The 13,292-nt window shown below is 42.2% G+C and overlaps 1 long non-coding RNA gene across 1 annotated transcript; it reads left to right on the plus strand.

The window, feature by feature from the left end:
• Nucleotides 1–327: 327 nt before the first annotated feature.
• LOC123185374 (uncharacterized) lies at nucleotides 328–4,266 on the plus strand. The gene is made up of 4 exons (XR_006493356.1): nucleotides 328–719; nucleotides 1,419–1,482; nucleotides 1,591–2,529; nucleotides 2,739–4,266. It is a non-coding gene; the product is annotated as an uncharacterized lncRNA (long non-coding RNA).
• Nucleotides 4,267–13,292: the final 9,026 nt, after the last annotated feature.

The raw sequence follows: 13,292 nt of genomic DNA on the forward strand, positions 1-13,292 counted from the left end.
GTTATACTTTGTTTGGTTTATTTTTGACCAGTTTATCTTCGTCTCACATCCCATCACCATATCTCCTCACGTTGATATTTTTACCCTCACAATAAAAATTTTCCTAACTTTTTCAAAGTTTCCTAACTAGACACGTTATAAACAGGCATGAACCGATACCACGTTACCAATAAAAACTTTCCTAACCTTTTCACTTTTCCTAACTAGCCACATTACAAACCTACTGGAACTAATAGCACATTAACAAACAATAAAATCTAGTTTTCTGGTAATTAATTCCAAATCTCAACTTTCCCATCGCACGAACCAGGGAGCGAAGCCCCCTCGCACAAACAAAAATTGGACGAACGAGGCTGCTCTCCCTCTGCAAACCCTAGCCGCCGCACAAGGGAAGAGACGAGGGACAACAGGATGCACGCTGCGCCGATACGTGTCTGCCGCCGACCTCTCCGCACTGTGCACCCCATTCCCCACCTCCTCCGGTCCTCGCCTACAGCCGCTCCTCCGTGACGGCACCAGCCCTCCAGGTGCCGCCGGCCCAAGCACGCCGCCTGCTCTCCATGCGCCGCCCACGGACATCGCTGGAGGAGGCGCTGAAGAAGGGCTCCGACTCCTCGGAAGAGGAAGAGGAAGGGGCCGCCGGCTACAAGCTCCATATCCAGGCCCTGGAGCGCGCCATCTTGGCGCAGCCTCTCGACTATGGTTCCCATATTGTTCAGGTACTACCGTCTGCCGCATCCTCTCTAGGTTATGTGTCTGCATTAATGTCAGCAAGCATATATTGCCTCGCTGCCATTGCTCTTTTGCGTATGTGCTTTGTGAGAGTCCCTGATATATGGATGTAGATGATCAAGTAGAGTTCAGAGAAGTCATCTCAAGTTCTTTCAGAAAATTAAAATCAATCTTGCCACTTGAAACTTGATTAGATTGATGTTTCTAACTTTGCCACCTTCATGTATGTATGATTGTGGTATCCCAAAATGAATTGTGGTAGTCGAAGATTATGGCGTTTGATCTATTTTCTCTTGGCAATGGTACTCTCATTCTGATCTTTCCGAAAAGTTATGGATGTGTGATTGCGAGGGTAACCACACCACACAAACAGAAGAAAGTGGCGAGACTAGAAACAAAGACAACACCAGATGCTCCTAGGACAGCAGCAATGCGTCTGGTCAAGGGATATGATTGTGCGTCAGTTTATGTATGCTTGCATTTATATATATACAGATATATAAATAAAGAGGCAACACCTGAGAATGTGTCGATGATTAGTTATAGTCTGACCATGCCATGCAATTATCTGTAAGTGAGACTGCAATTTTAAGTTATGTTCTCACTCCAATAGACAAATTCCGCAAGCCGCGTCTATTTATTATATTCTGATATATCTGTTTCTTCTGGTATTTCTCCGGTTCAAGATTCGCTCATGCGCCAAAGCCAGCTCAAGGAAGCCTTCCTGGACTCCTGGTCGACCATGACACAGTGAGTGGGTTTTGAATCTTTCTTGCGCTGTCGGATCGATTATGGTATTTATGGAGACCGTTTAAAGTTGTGTTTCCTCTGTGTGTTGTGGCGTCGTGTTGTTTTCAGAGCTTGAAGCAGCGGTGCTTGAAGCAGCGGAACACCGAAGGAGGATCTCGTGGATAACAGAGGTGTTGACGGCAACCTCAAAGGCGAGAGCTATTGACACTGCAAATTGTTTTCTTGTCTCTATGTTTCTTACTTTATGCAACCCCGTCGGTATTAAGGCAGTATAGTTTGTGGGGAGCAATGAAAAACTGAATTTGTTGATTCTTAGAATTTGGACTGGTCCGTTTGATACGTCTGCACTCGTGATGCGGAACATTTTCCAACATAGTGTGGGTTCAAAAGTGAGGAAAACAATTGGCTTGCAGGGTTCAGGCTACTTTCTTGTGCTTGTTTTGCCTTGTAATTACTTGAAACTGCAACCTGCAGGTTGAATGGGCGCTTGATATTTTAGGGCGGAAGGCTGAAGCAAAGAAAGCTGCGGCTCTTTAGTATATCTTTAGATTTGCGGCTCTTTGAGCTGTGGTGCATTTGATTTGAGACCCGAATGAGGTCGGTTAAATTAGGATTAAAGTCTGCACAATAACCAGGAACACTGAACAAGCAAGGCTATTCAGATGAAGTCTGCACTTAATACTATAGGTTTCCTTTTGGGCTCTTGGTACAACTTCGCTAGCATCATAAATTAATTGTGGGATATGATGCATAGTACTAGCTTCTTATGTTTATTTTGGAAATCTTAGTTTATAGATTTCCTTTTCGTCTCTTGTACTAATATTCAGGGCAATGGAAATCTTGTATAATAATCTGTACGTAGTTGGTACTAACAACAAAATGATGACATGTTTGTTTTTGGGCATTAAGTCATGTGCTGATCCTCTTGCATTTGGATTCCGGTCTTACCCTGACTATGTGGATATGCTATTCTAGGTTGGTTTTACGTTTCTTATTGGAAGAGTGAGATGCCCAGGACAGAATCCAGTTTGTATCAACGCCTCATTGGTAAGCATGCTCAGGTTTAATGTTACTGCAATTTCCCCCCTAATTTCAGCCCTAGGAACAATACCAGATCATCATAAGGGTGTGTGAACTCGCACCTGGTCTTGATGCTATTTTTGCTGCATGGTAGTCATTATTTCCTTATGTCCTTCCTAATGACCTCTTAAGTTCCTATTTTATTTTATTTCTCTTATGAGTGGTATCTCTTCCAGAATAGAATCATGTAGATTCTTCTTCATACAAGCTTCATAAAGAAATAGTTTTAAGGGAGGACTTCAAAGAGTATTTTGCCAAATTTGGTAAAGTGCGGGTAAATTGATTTTTGGTTGTCCTTTTTCTTTACAATTGGTTCATAATAGAAAAGGTTGTTGCTACATTTGCATCCAATCCAACATTGAATTAAAAAGTGTGCATGTTATTTGGTGATTGGCCTAATGTTAAAAAACCATATTTATGCATTTAAGAAAAGGATATGCGCATGGTACTGAACAATGAGAAAAACACTGTCGGCCATATCTCAAATCAAGTTATTTGGTGTATTTCAGGGCGGGCGTGTAATTAGAGAACAAAACACTACAACGTCAAATGAGATTATCGAACTGAACTGATTGTACTGAAAAGTAGGACCTAAACTTGTGCTACTAGCCAACCTTTTCTTCAGGGAATGCCAAGATATTTGCCAAACAAGGCCATAGGATGGTACTCCCTCCGTTCCGATTTACTTGTCGTGGTTTTAGTTCAATTTGAACTAAAACCATGACAAGTAAATCGGAACGGAGGGAGTATGTTCAAACATACACCTTTTACTCATCATGACATGATATTTTATTCTGTTGTGCCCTTACTCCTTTTCTATCTCCCGACAGTACTTTCAGGTGCTATACACTGACAACCTATCAGGTGAGAATCGATTTGTGGATCTTTCCCTTTTTTGAACTGGTCGTTATGTGGTTCTTGGGGACTTGCACTCTGTTTTATTTCTTTTTTACCTCCTATTTATGGGCTCCCTTCTGTTAGGGAGTCAACCGATGACTAGATGGGTATCTTGTTGCTCATCTCCAGCAAGTCGGGCTCTAGTGTATTTCGGTCAGCATCCACGGAGGAGCAGGTAACTGACGGCATTTACGCTGTCGGGCTCACTGTCCTCATCACACGTGACCACAACCCACCCAACCAACTATAATCCTTTGTTCATACATTTCATTGAAACCTCATGCTTGACTGCACATCTTGGTTGTGTGATGTGATGGGAACATATTTTCGGTATTAGGTTTGTCATATGATGATGATTTCTTTCCAACAAGTAGTCACACTAATTAAATTCAGAAATTTGTTGGACAAGTCAACTTTATAGATTCATTGTGTATGATTAAAGTTGGCATTAGATAAACAAAGAATGTGATCTGCCTCTCTAAATTTGCTCTAATTCTAAAGTGGCAGTGAATCGAGACGGAGCTGATGTGAAATTAGCTTATTTTTTAAGTGTGCAACGACTTCTAGCGCTTGATTAAAAATGGTCATTTGCTATTCATCATTTATTTTCTATTTTAAATCTTATTATATCTAATCTGCCCACTGTTTCTTTTTTCAAGATTCTATAGTTAACACAAACTTGTTTGGGACTAAAGGCTTTGTTGTTGTTGTCTATAGTTAACACAAAATCCAATCTCAGAGTTAGCAACATAGTATACACTACCAGTTTGGTCATTACTGCAGGATGCTGCTAACGCGACACTACGATCAGAGACCCTTTAAGAAACTGTGTGCGATGCAATAATCGCAAATGATGCTGTATGAAAACCGTCAGAAAGGTATAAAATGTTTGCGATGATGGATGCATCAAACACGGCTCAGGTTTTAGCTACATGTGCGATGAAGGGCATACGGTTCAGTTTAATTAACTGTTTGTGATGAGGAGGAATAAAAGAAACGGGCAGCCAGATGAAGGCGTGTGTGATTCAGGGCATACACTCAGAAGGATGAACTGTTTGTGATTAGGCAACACAAAAGAAACGGTCAGCCAGATGAAGGTGTGTGTGATTGAGGGCATACGCTTAAAAGGATTAACTATTTGCGATTAGTCAACAGAACATAAATGGGTCAGCCAGATCAACGTGTATGGGATTGATTGCATACACTTCACATGGATGAACTGTTTGCGATTAGCCACAATAAATTGAAACAGTTAGATAAATCAACGTGTGTGCACTAGACGGACACACACATTTTAATTAAAAGAACCGTGCGCGATGGTGCTAACATTGCCTATTGCGGTGCACCCTATGGTGCAAACGCCACGTACGCGGCCGAGAAGGCGTACGTGCCCACGTTACGTCTTTCGGAAATAGTGCTACACTTATAAACGTCAGTAAATTTTGAGCATGCGTTCTGTCACATTCCAAATTGCAAATTTGTTCACACCAATCAAAATCTAAACGATTTCCCACTTAGGAGCGTATTACTACGCGGTTATAAATACTACTACTCCAAGATGACTGCACATTCCTTCTCAACTTCTCATCCACAAAAAGTCAAAAACAAACAAGTCATTCATCATCTTTTCCTTGTGTCCACCATTGCCAACGTGAGTTCTGGGTTGAGAGATTGCCACCAGGGAGAGGCAAGCCTGGAAGCAGGAGCACGAGAGATGTCCCGCCTCACCGCGAAAGGAGCCAACATGTCTCGCCGCACGGTCGTAGCAGCAGAGAGGTCCCGCCGCGCCGTCGAAGCAGCACGAAGGACCCGCTGCGTCGTTGATGCAGCAGACTGGTTCGGCCGCGTCGCAGAAGCAGAAGAGATGTCCCGCCGCGCCGCGAATGCAGCAGAGATGTCCTCCCACGCCGCAGAGGCCTGGGAAATTGCCTCGCGGACAGGCGCATGCGTGCCCTCGTCCTTAGGCAGATGGATTAGATCTCCAGGTGGACGAGGTTGCAGGATGACCTGCAAGCCTCGTTTGAACAGTCTACCGACGTCATCCGGCAACTAAATGAGAGTAATGCGAAGCTCCGGGCCGAGCGCGACCTGCTGAGGGTGAAGATCGTCGAAAGTGCGGAGCAGCAGGAGTAGACCACTGCCTTGTTGAAGAGGACCAGCGTCATCGTCGAGAAACTTATGGACGAGAATGTCATGCTACGCATCAAGCGCAGAAGGTTGGTGGAGGAATCCGTGGATGCTCTCAACCAGCATCTTGAGGACAAGAAAGAGCTCGTCGCCGCCCGCCGCGGAGACTAGTTCCTGCTATGGCTTCCTTCTTCTTTTGCCCTTGTGTATATCGGGCGTTGCTGCATGTGGCTTTTTTTAATTATTTTATAAATATGTAAGACAATCATTATCCAATTTCATTGTCCTTATATTCATCATGCTTGCTATAAGTCACAATCGATGCTATATAGGTCCGTCAGATCTTACATCAAGATCCGTGCAAAACTTTCTTTTCAGATTTTCATTTTTCTCTTTTAAATCTCAGTTCAGTGAGACATATAGCCACGCTGTAGAACAGGTGCTCGGGCACCATTAATGGAGACGTTGGAGGGAGGTGCGCGATGGGTAGCGGCCAAAAGGGCTCTCCTCCCGATGAGCACGCTCAGGGGTCTGATCGCACGCCTCCCGTACTCAAATAGCTACCCTGCACGGCACCTCCTAGCCAATAAAAAGGGGACGCGTGGCCGCACGTAATTGGTAAGTCGAACGCCCATAGTTTTAATAATAGTTGCGTTTTTGATTTGTAACGTGACAACACTTGTTCCAAAAATACTTTGTTGATTGTTAATGTGTGCGCCTTCGCAAATCGAACATAAAAATTACCACAACATGTTGGTGCCATGTCATGAGACCATGTCAAGTTTCATGATTTTCAGGCATGTTTTGGAATTACAAGAATTAAAAAACCAAGTTTCTCAATCTTTTCGGCCGAGCCACGACACCCAGATGTTTGAATTTCACTCCCATTTCTTGCATGGGACCTAGAAATTCACCCAAAGACACACATGTGATTTTTCAAACAACTTTGGTGCACTGGAGAATGTACTTGTAGTTTAAATTTGAATTATGCACATTAAATGTGCAGAAACTCAATTAATATATAAAAAGGTCAAACGACCCCAGAATAATTCCAAAATTTAGCACGGTACTTCTATTTGGTCTAATCTGGCTGTGTAAAAAATTTAAGGCGGGAGAAGGTAGTGTACGTATATCGTTTCGCACACGGAGGTGACACTTTCCCTCTTGAAACCACGAGCCTTCTTGAGGGAAGCTTCGGTTTGCAAGAAGCTTACACTAGAGCTTGTCCCAGTTCGGCCAGAAAAATTACCGCAGAATGTTGGTGCCATGTCATGACACCATGCCAAGTTTCATGATTTTTAGGCGTGTTTTAGATTTACATGAATTAAAAAACCAAGTTTCTCAATCTTTCCGGTCATGCCACGACGCCCAGATGTTTGAATTTCACTTCCATCTCTTGCATGGGATCTAGAAATTCACCCAAGGACACACATGTGATTTTTCAAACAATTTTGGTGCACAGAAGCATGTGCTTACAGTTCAAATTTGAATTATGCACATTAAAAGCCCCAAAAACTCAATTAATGTATAAAAAAGGCGAAACGAGCCCGGAATAATTCCAAAATTTAGCACGGTACTTCTATTTGGTCTAATTTGGCTGTGTAAAAAAATTAAGGCGGGAGAAGGCAGTGTACGTATGTCGTTTCGCACACGGAGGTGGCACGTTCCCTCTCAGAACCACGAGCCTTCTTGAGGGAAGCTCCGGTTTGCAAGAAGCTTACACCAAAGCTTGTCCCAATTCGGCCAAAAAAATTACCGCAACATGTTGGTGCCATGTCATGATACCATGCCAAGTTTCATGATTTTCAGGCGTGTTTTGGAAGTACAGGAATTAAAAAACCAAGTTTCTCAATCTTTCCGGCCGAGCAACGACGCCAGATGTTTGAATTTCACTCCAATCTCTTGCATGGGACCTAGAAATTTACCCAAGGACACACACATGATTTTTCAAACAACTTTGGTGCACTGGAGCCTGTGCTTGTAGTTTAAATTTGAATTATGCACATTAAATGCCCAGAAACTCAATTAAAATATAAAAAGGCGAAATGGGCCCGAAATAATTCCAAATTTTAGCAGGGTATTTCTATTTGGTCTAATCTGGCTGTGTAAAAAAATTAAGTTGGGAGAAGGCAGTGTATGTATGTCGTTTCGCACACGGATATGACACGTTCCCTCTCGGAACCACGAGCCTTCTTGAGGGAAGCTCCAGTTTGAAAGAAGCTTACACCAAGGCTTGTCCCAATTCGGCCAAAAACATTACCGCAGTTTGTTCGTGCCATGTCATGACACCATGCCAAGTTTCATGATTTTCAGGCGTGTTTTGTAATTACAGGAATTAAAAAACCAACTTTCTCAATCTTTCCGGCCGAGCCACGACGCCCAGATGTTTGAATTTCAGTCCCATCTCTTGCATGTGACCTAGAAATTCACCCAAGGAAACACATGTGATTTTTCAAACAACTTTGGTGCATTCGAGCCTGTGCTTGTAGTTCAAATTTGAATTATGCACATTAAATGCTCAAAAACTCAATTAATGTATAAAAAAGGCCAAACGAACCCGGAATAATTCAAAATTTTAGCACGATACTTCTATTTTGTCTAATCTGGCTGTGTAAAAAAATTAAGACGGGATAAGGCAGTGTACGTATGTCGTTTCGCACACGGAGGTGACACGTTTCCTCTCGGAACCACGAGCCTTCTTGAGGGAAGCTCCGGTTTGCAGGAAGCCTACACCAAAGCTTGTCCCAATTGGGCCAGAAAACTTACGGCAACATGTTGGTGCCATGTCATGAAAACATGCCAAGTTTCATGATTTTCAGATGTGTTTTGGAATGACAGGAATTAAAAAACCAAGTTTCTCAATCTTTCCGGCTGAGCCACGACGCCCAGATTTTTGAAATTCAGTCCCATCTCTTGAATGGGACCTAGAAATTCCTCCCAGGAGACACATGTGATTTTTCAAACAATTTTGGTGCATTCGAGCCTGTGCTTGTAGTTCAAAATTGAATTATGCACATTAAATGCTCAAAAACTCAATTAATGTATAAAAAAGGCCAAACGAACCCGGAATAATTCAAAATTTTAGCACGATACTTCTATTTTGTTTAATCTGGCTGTGTAAAAAAATTAAGATGGGATAAGGCAGTGTACGTATGTTGTTTCGCACACGGAGGTGACACGTTTCCTCTCGGAACCACAAGCCTTCTTGAGGGAAGCTCCGGTTTGCAAGAAGCTTACACCAAAACTTGTCCCTATCGGGCCAAAAAAATTACCGCAGCATGTTGGTGCCATGTCATGACACAATGCCAAGTTTCATGATTTTCAGATGTGTTTTGGAATTACAGGAATTAAAAAAACCAAGTTTCTCAATCTTTCCGGCCAAGCCACGACGCCCGGATGTTTGAATTTCACTCCCATCTCTTGAATGGGACCTAGAAATTCACCCCAGGACATACATGTGATTTTTCAAACAACTTTGGTGCACTAGAGAATGTGCTTGTAGTTCAAATTTGAATTATACACATTAAATGCGTAGAAACTCAATTAATGTATAAAATAGGCCAAACGAACATGGAATAATTCCAAAATTTAGCATGATACTTCTATTTGGTCTAATCTTCCTGTGTAAAAAAATTAAGGCGGGAGAAGGCTGTGTACGTATTTCGTTTCGCACATGGAGGTGACAAGTTCCCTCTCGGAACCACGAGCCTTCTTGAGGGAAGCTCTGGTTTGCAAGAAGCTTACACCAAAGCTTGTCCCAATTCAGCCAAAAAAATTACCGCAGCATGTTGGTGCCATGTCATGACACCATGCCAAGTTTCATGATTTCAGGCGTGTTTTGGAAGTATAGGAATTAAAAAACAAAGTTTCTCAATATTTCAGACCGAGCCATGATGCCAGATGTTTGAATTTCACTCCAATATCTTGCATGGGACATAGAAATTCACCCAAGGACACACATGTGATTTTACAAACAACTTTGGTGCATTGGAGCCTATGCTTGTAGTGCAAATTTGAATTATACACATTAAATGCCCAGAAACTCAATTAATGTATAAAAAGGCGAAACGAACCCGGAATAATTCCATAATTAGCACGGTAATTATATTTGGTCTAATTTGGCTGTGCAAAAAAATTAAGGCGGGAGAAGGCAGTGTACGTATGTCGTTTCGCACACGGAGGTGGCACGTTTCCTCTCGGAACCACGAGCCTTCTCGAGGGAAGCTCTGGTTTGCAAGAAGCTTACACCAAAGCTTGTCCCAATTCGGCCAAAAAAATTACCGCAGCATGTTGGTGCCATGTCATGACACCATGCCAAGTTTCATGATTTTCAGGCGTGTTTTGGAAGTACATGAATTAAAAAACGAAGTTTCTCAATCTTTCCAGCCGAGCCACGACGTCAGATATTTGAATTTCACTCCAATCTCTTGCATGGGACATAGAAATTCGCCCAAGGACACACATGTGATTTTTCAAACAATTTTGGTGCACTGGAGCCTGTGCTTGTAGTTCAAATTTGAATTATGCACATTAAATCCCCAGAAACTCAATTAATGTATAAAAAGGCGAAACGAGCCCGGAATAATTCCAAAATTAGCACGGTACTTATATTTGGTCTAATCTGGCTGTGTAAAAAAACTAAGGCGGGAGAAGGCAGTGTACATATGTCATTTCGCACACGTTGGTGGCACGTTCCCTCTCGGAACCACAAGCCTTCTTGAGGGAATCTCCGGTTTGCAAGAAGCTTATACCAAAGATTGTCCCAATTCGGCCAAAAAAATTATCGCAGCATGCTGATGCCATGTCATGACACCATGCCAAGTTTCATGATTTTCAGGCGTGTTTTGAAAGGTTAGGAATTAAAAAACCAAGTTTCTCAATCTTTTCGGCCGAGCCACGATGCCCAGATGTTTGAATTTCAGTCCCATGTCTTGCATGCGACCTAGAAATTAACCCAAGGAGACACATGTGATTTTTCAAACAACTTTGGTGCACACGAGCCTGTGCTTGTAGTTCAAATTTGAATTATGCACATTAAATGCTCAGAAACTCAATTAATGTATAAAAAAGGCCAAACGAACCCGGAATAATTCCAAAATTTAGCACGATACTTCTATTTTGTCTAATCTAGCTGTGTAAAAAAATTAAGGCGGGAGAAGGCAGTGTATGTATGTCGTTTAGCACACGGAGGTGACACGTTTCCTCTCAAAAACACGAGCCTTCTTGAGGGAAGCTGTGGTTTGCATGAAGCCTACACCAAAGCTTGTCCCAATTCGGCCAAAAAACTTACCGCAGCATGTTGGTGCCATGTCATGAGACCATGCCAAGTTTCATGATTTTCATATGTGTTTTGGAATTACAGGAATTAAAAAACCAAGTTTCTCAATCTTTCCGGCCAAGCCACGACGCTCGGATGTTTTAATTTCACTCCCATCTCTTGAATGGGACCTAGAAATTCACACCAGGACACACATGTGATTTTTCAAACAACTTTGGTGCACTGGAGAATGTGCTTGTAGTTAAAATTTGAATTATACACATTAAATGCGTAGAAACTCAATTAATGTATAAAAAAGGCCAAACGAACAATTCCAAAATTTAGCATGATACTTCTATTTGGTCTAATCTTCCTGTGTAAAAAAATTAAGGCGGGAGAAGGCTGTGTACGTATTTCGTTTCGCACATGGAGGTGACATGTTCCCTCTCGGAACCACGAGCCTTCTTGAGGGAAGCTCTGGTTTACAAGAAGCTTACACCAAAGCCTGTCCCAATTCAGCCAAAAATTTACCGCAGCATGTTGGTGCCATGTCATGACACCATGCCAAGTTTCATGATTTCACGCGTGTTTTGGAAGTATAGGAATTAAAAAACAAAGTTTCTCAATATTTCAGGTCGAGCCACGACACCAGATGTTTGAATTTCACTCCAATCTCTTGCATGGGACCTAGAAATTCACCCAAGGACACACATGTGATTTTTCAAACAACTTTGGTGCACTGGAGCCTGTGTTTGTAGTTCAAATTTGAATTATGCACATTAAATGCCCATAAACTCAATTAATGTATAAAAAGGCGAAACGAGCCCGGAATAATTACAAAATTTAGCGCGATACTTCTATTTGGTCTAGTCTGGCTGTGTAAAAAATAAAGCGGGAGAAGGCAGTGTACGTATGTCGTTTCACAGACGGAGGTGGCACGTTCCCTCTTGTAACCGCCTTCTTGAGGAAAGCTCCGGTTTGCAAGAAGCTTACACCAAAGCTTGTCCCAATTCGGCCAAAAAAATTACCGCAACATGTTGGTGCCATGTCATGACACCATGCCAAGTTTCATGATTTTCAGGTATGTTTTGGAAGTACATGAATTAAAAAACCAAGTTTCTTAATCTTTCCGGCCGAGCCACGACGCCAGATGTTTGAGTTTCACTCCAATCTCTTGCATGGGACCTAGAAATTCACCCAAGGACACACATGTGATTTTTCAAACAACTTTGGTGCACTGCAGCCTGTGCTTGTAGTTCAAATTTGAATTATGCACATTAAATGCCCAGAAACTCAATTAATGTTTAAAAAGGCGAAACGAGCCCGTAATAATTCCAAAATTTAGCATGGTACTTCTATTTGGTCTAATCTGGTCGTGTAAAAAAATTAAGGCGGGAGAAGAGAATGTACGTATGTCGTTTCGCACACGGAGGTGGCACGTTCCCTCTCGGAACCACGAGCCTTCTTGAGGGAAGCTCTGGTTTGCAAGAAGCTTACACCAAAGCTTGTCCCAATTCGGCCAAAACATTACCGCAGCATGTTCGTGCCATGTCATGACACCATGCCAAGTTTCATGATTTTCAGGCGTGTTTTAGAATTACAGGAATTAAAAAACCAAGTTTCTCAATCTTTCCGGCCGAGCCATGACGCCCAGATGTTTGAATTTCAGTCCCATCTCTTGCGTGCGACCTAGAAATTCACCCAAGGACACACATGTGATTTTTCAAAAAACTTTGGTGCACCGGAGCCTGTGCTTGTAGTTCAAATTTGAATTATGCACATTAAATGCTCAGAAACTCAATTAATGTATAAAAAGGTCAAACGAACCCGGAATAATTCCAAAATTTAGCATGATACTTCTATTTTGTCTAATCTGGCTGTGTGAAAAAATTAAGGCGGTAGAAAGTTGTGTATGTATGTCGTTTAGCACACGGAGGTGACACGTTTCCTCTCGGAAACACGAGCCTTCTGGAGGGAAGCTCCGGTTTCCAAGAAGCCTACACCGAAGCTTGTCCCAATTCGGCCAAAAAAACTTACCGCAGCATGTTGGTGCCATGTCATGACACCATGCCAACTTTCATGATTTTCAGATGTGTTTTGGAATTACAGGAATTAAAAAACCAAGTTTCTCAATCTTTCCGGCCGAGCCACGACGCCCGGATGTTTGAATTTCACTCCCATCGCTTGCATGGGACCTAGAAATTCACCCCAGGACACACATGTGATTTTTCAAACAACTTTGGTGCACTGGAGCACGTGCTTGTAGTTCAAATTTGAATTATACACATTAAATGCGCAGAAACTCAATTAATGTATAAAATGGCCAAACGAACATGGAATAATTTCAAAATTTAGCATGATACTTCTATTTGGTCTAATCTTCCTGTGTAAAAAAATTAAGGCGGGAGAAGGCTATGTACGTATATAGTTTTGCACACGGAGGTGACAC

This window comes from Triticum aestivum, chromosome 2A (genome assembly GCF_018294505.1).
Source record: "Triticum aestivum cultivar Chinese Spring chromosome 2A, IWGSC CS RefSeq v2.1, whole genome shotgun sequence".
In the NCBI taxonomy this organism is placed as follows: Eukaryota; Viridiplantae; Streptophyta; class Magnoliopsida; order Poales; family Poaceae; genus Triticum; species Triticum aestivum.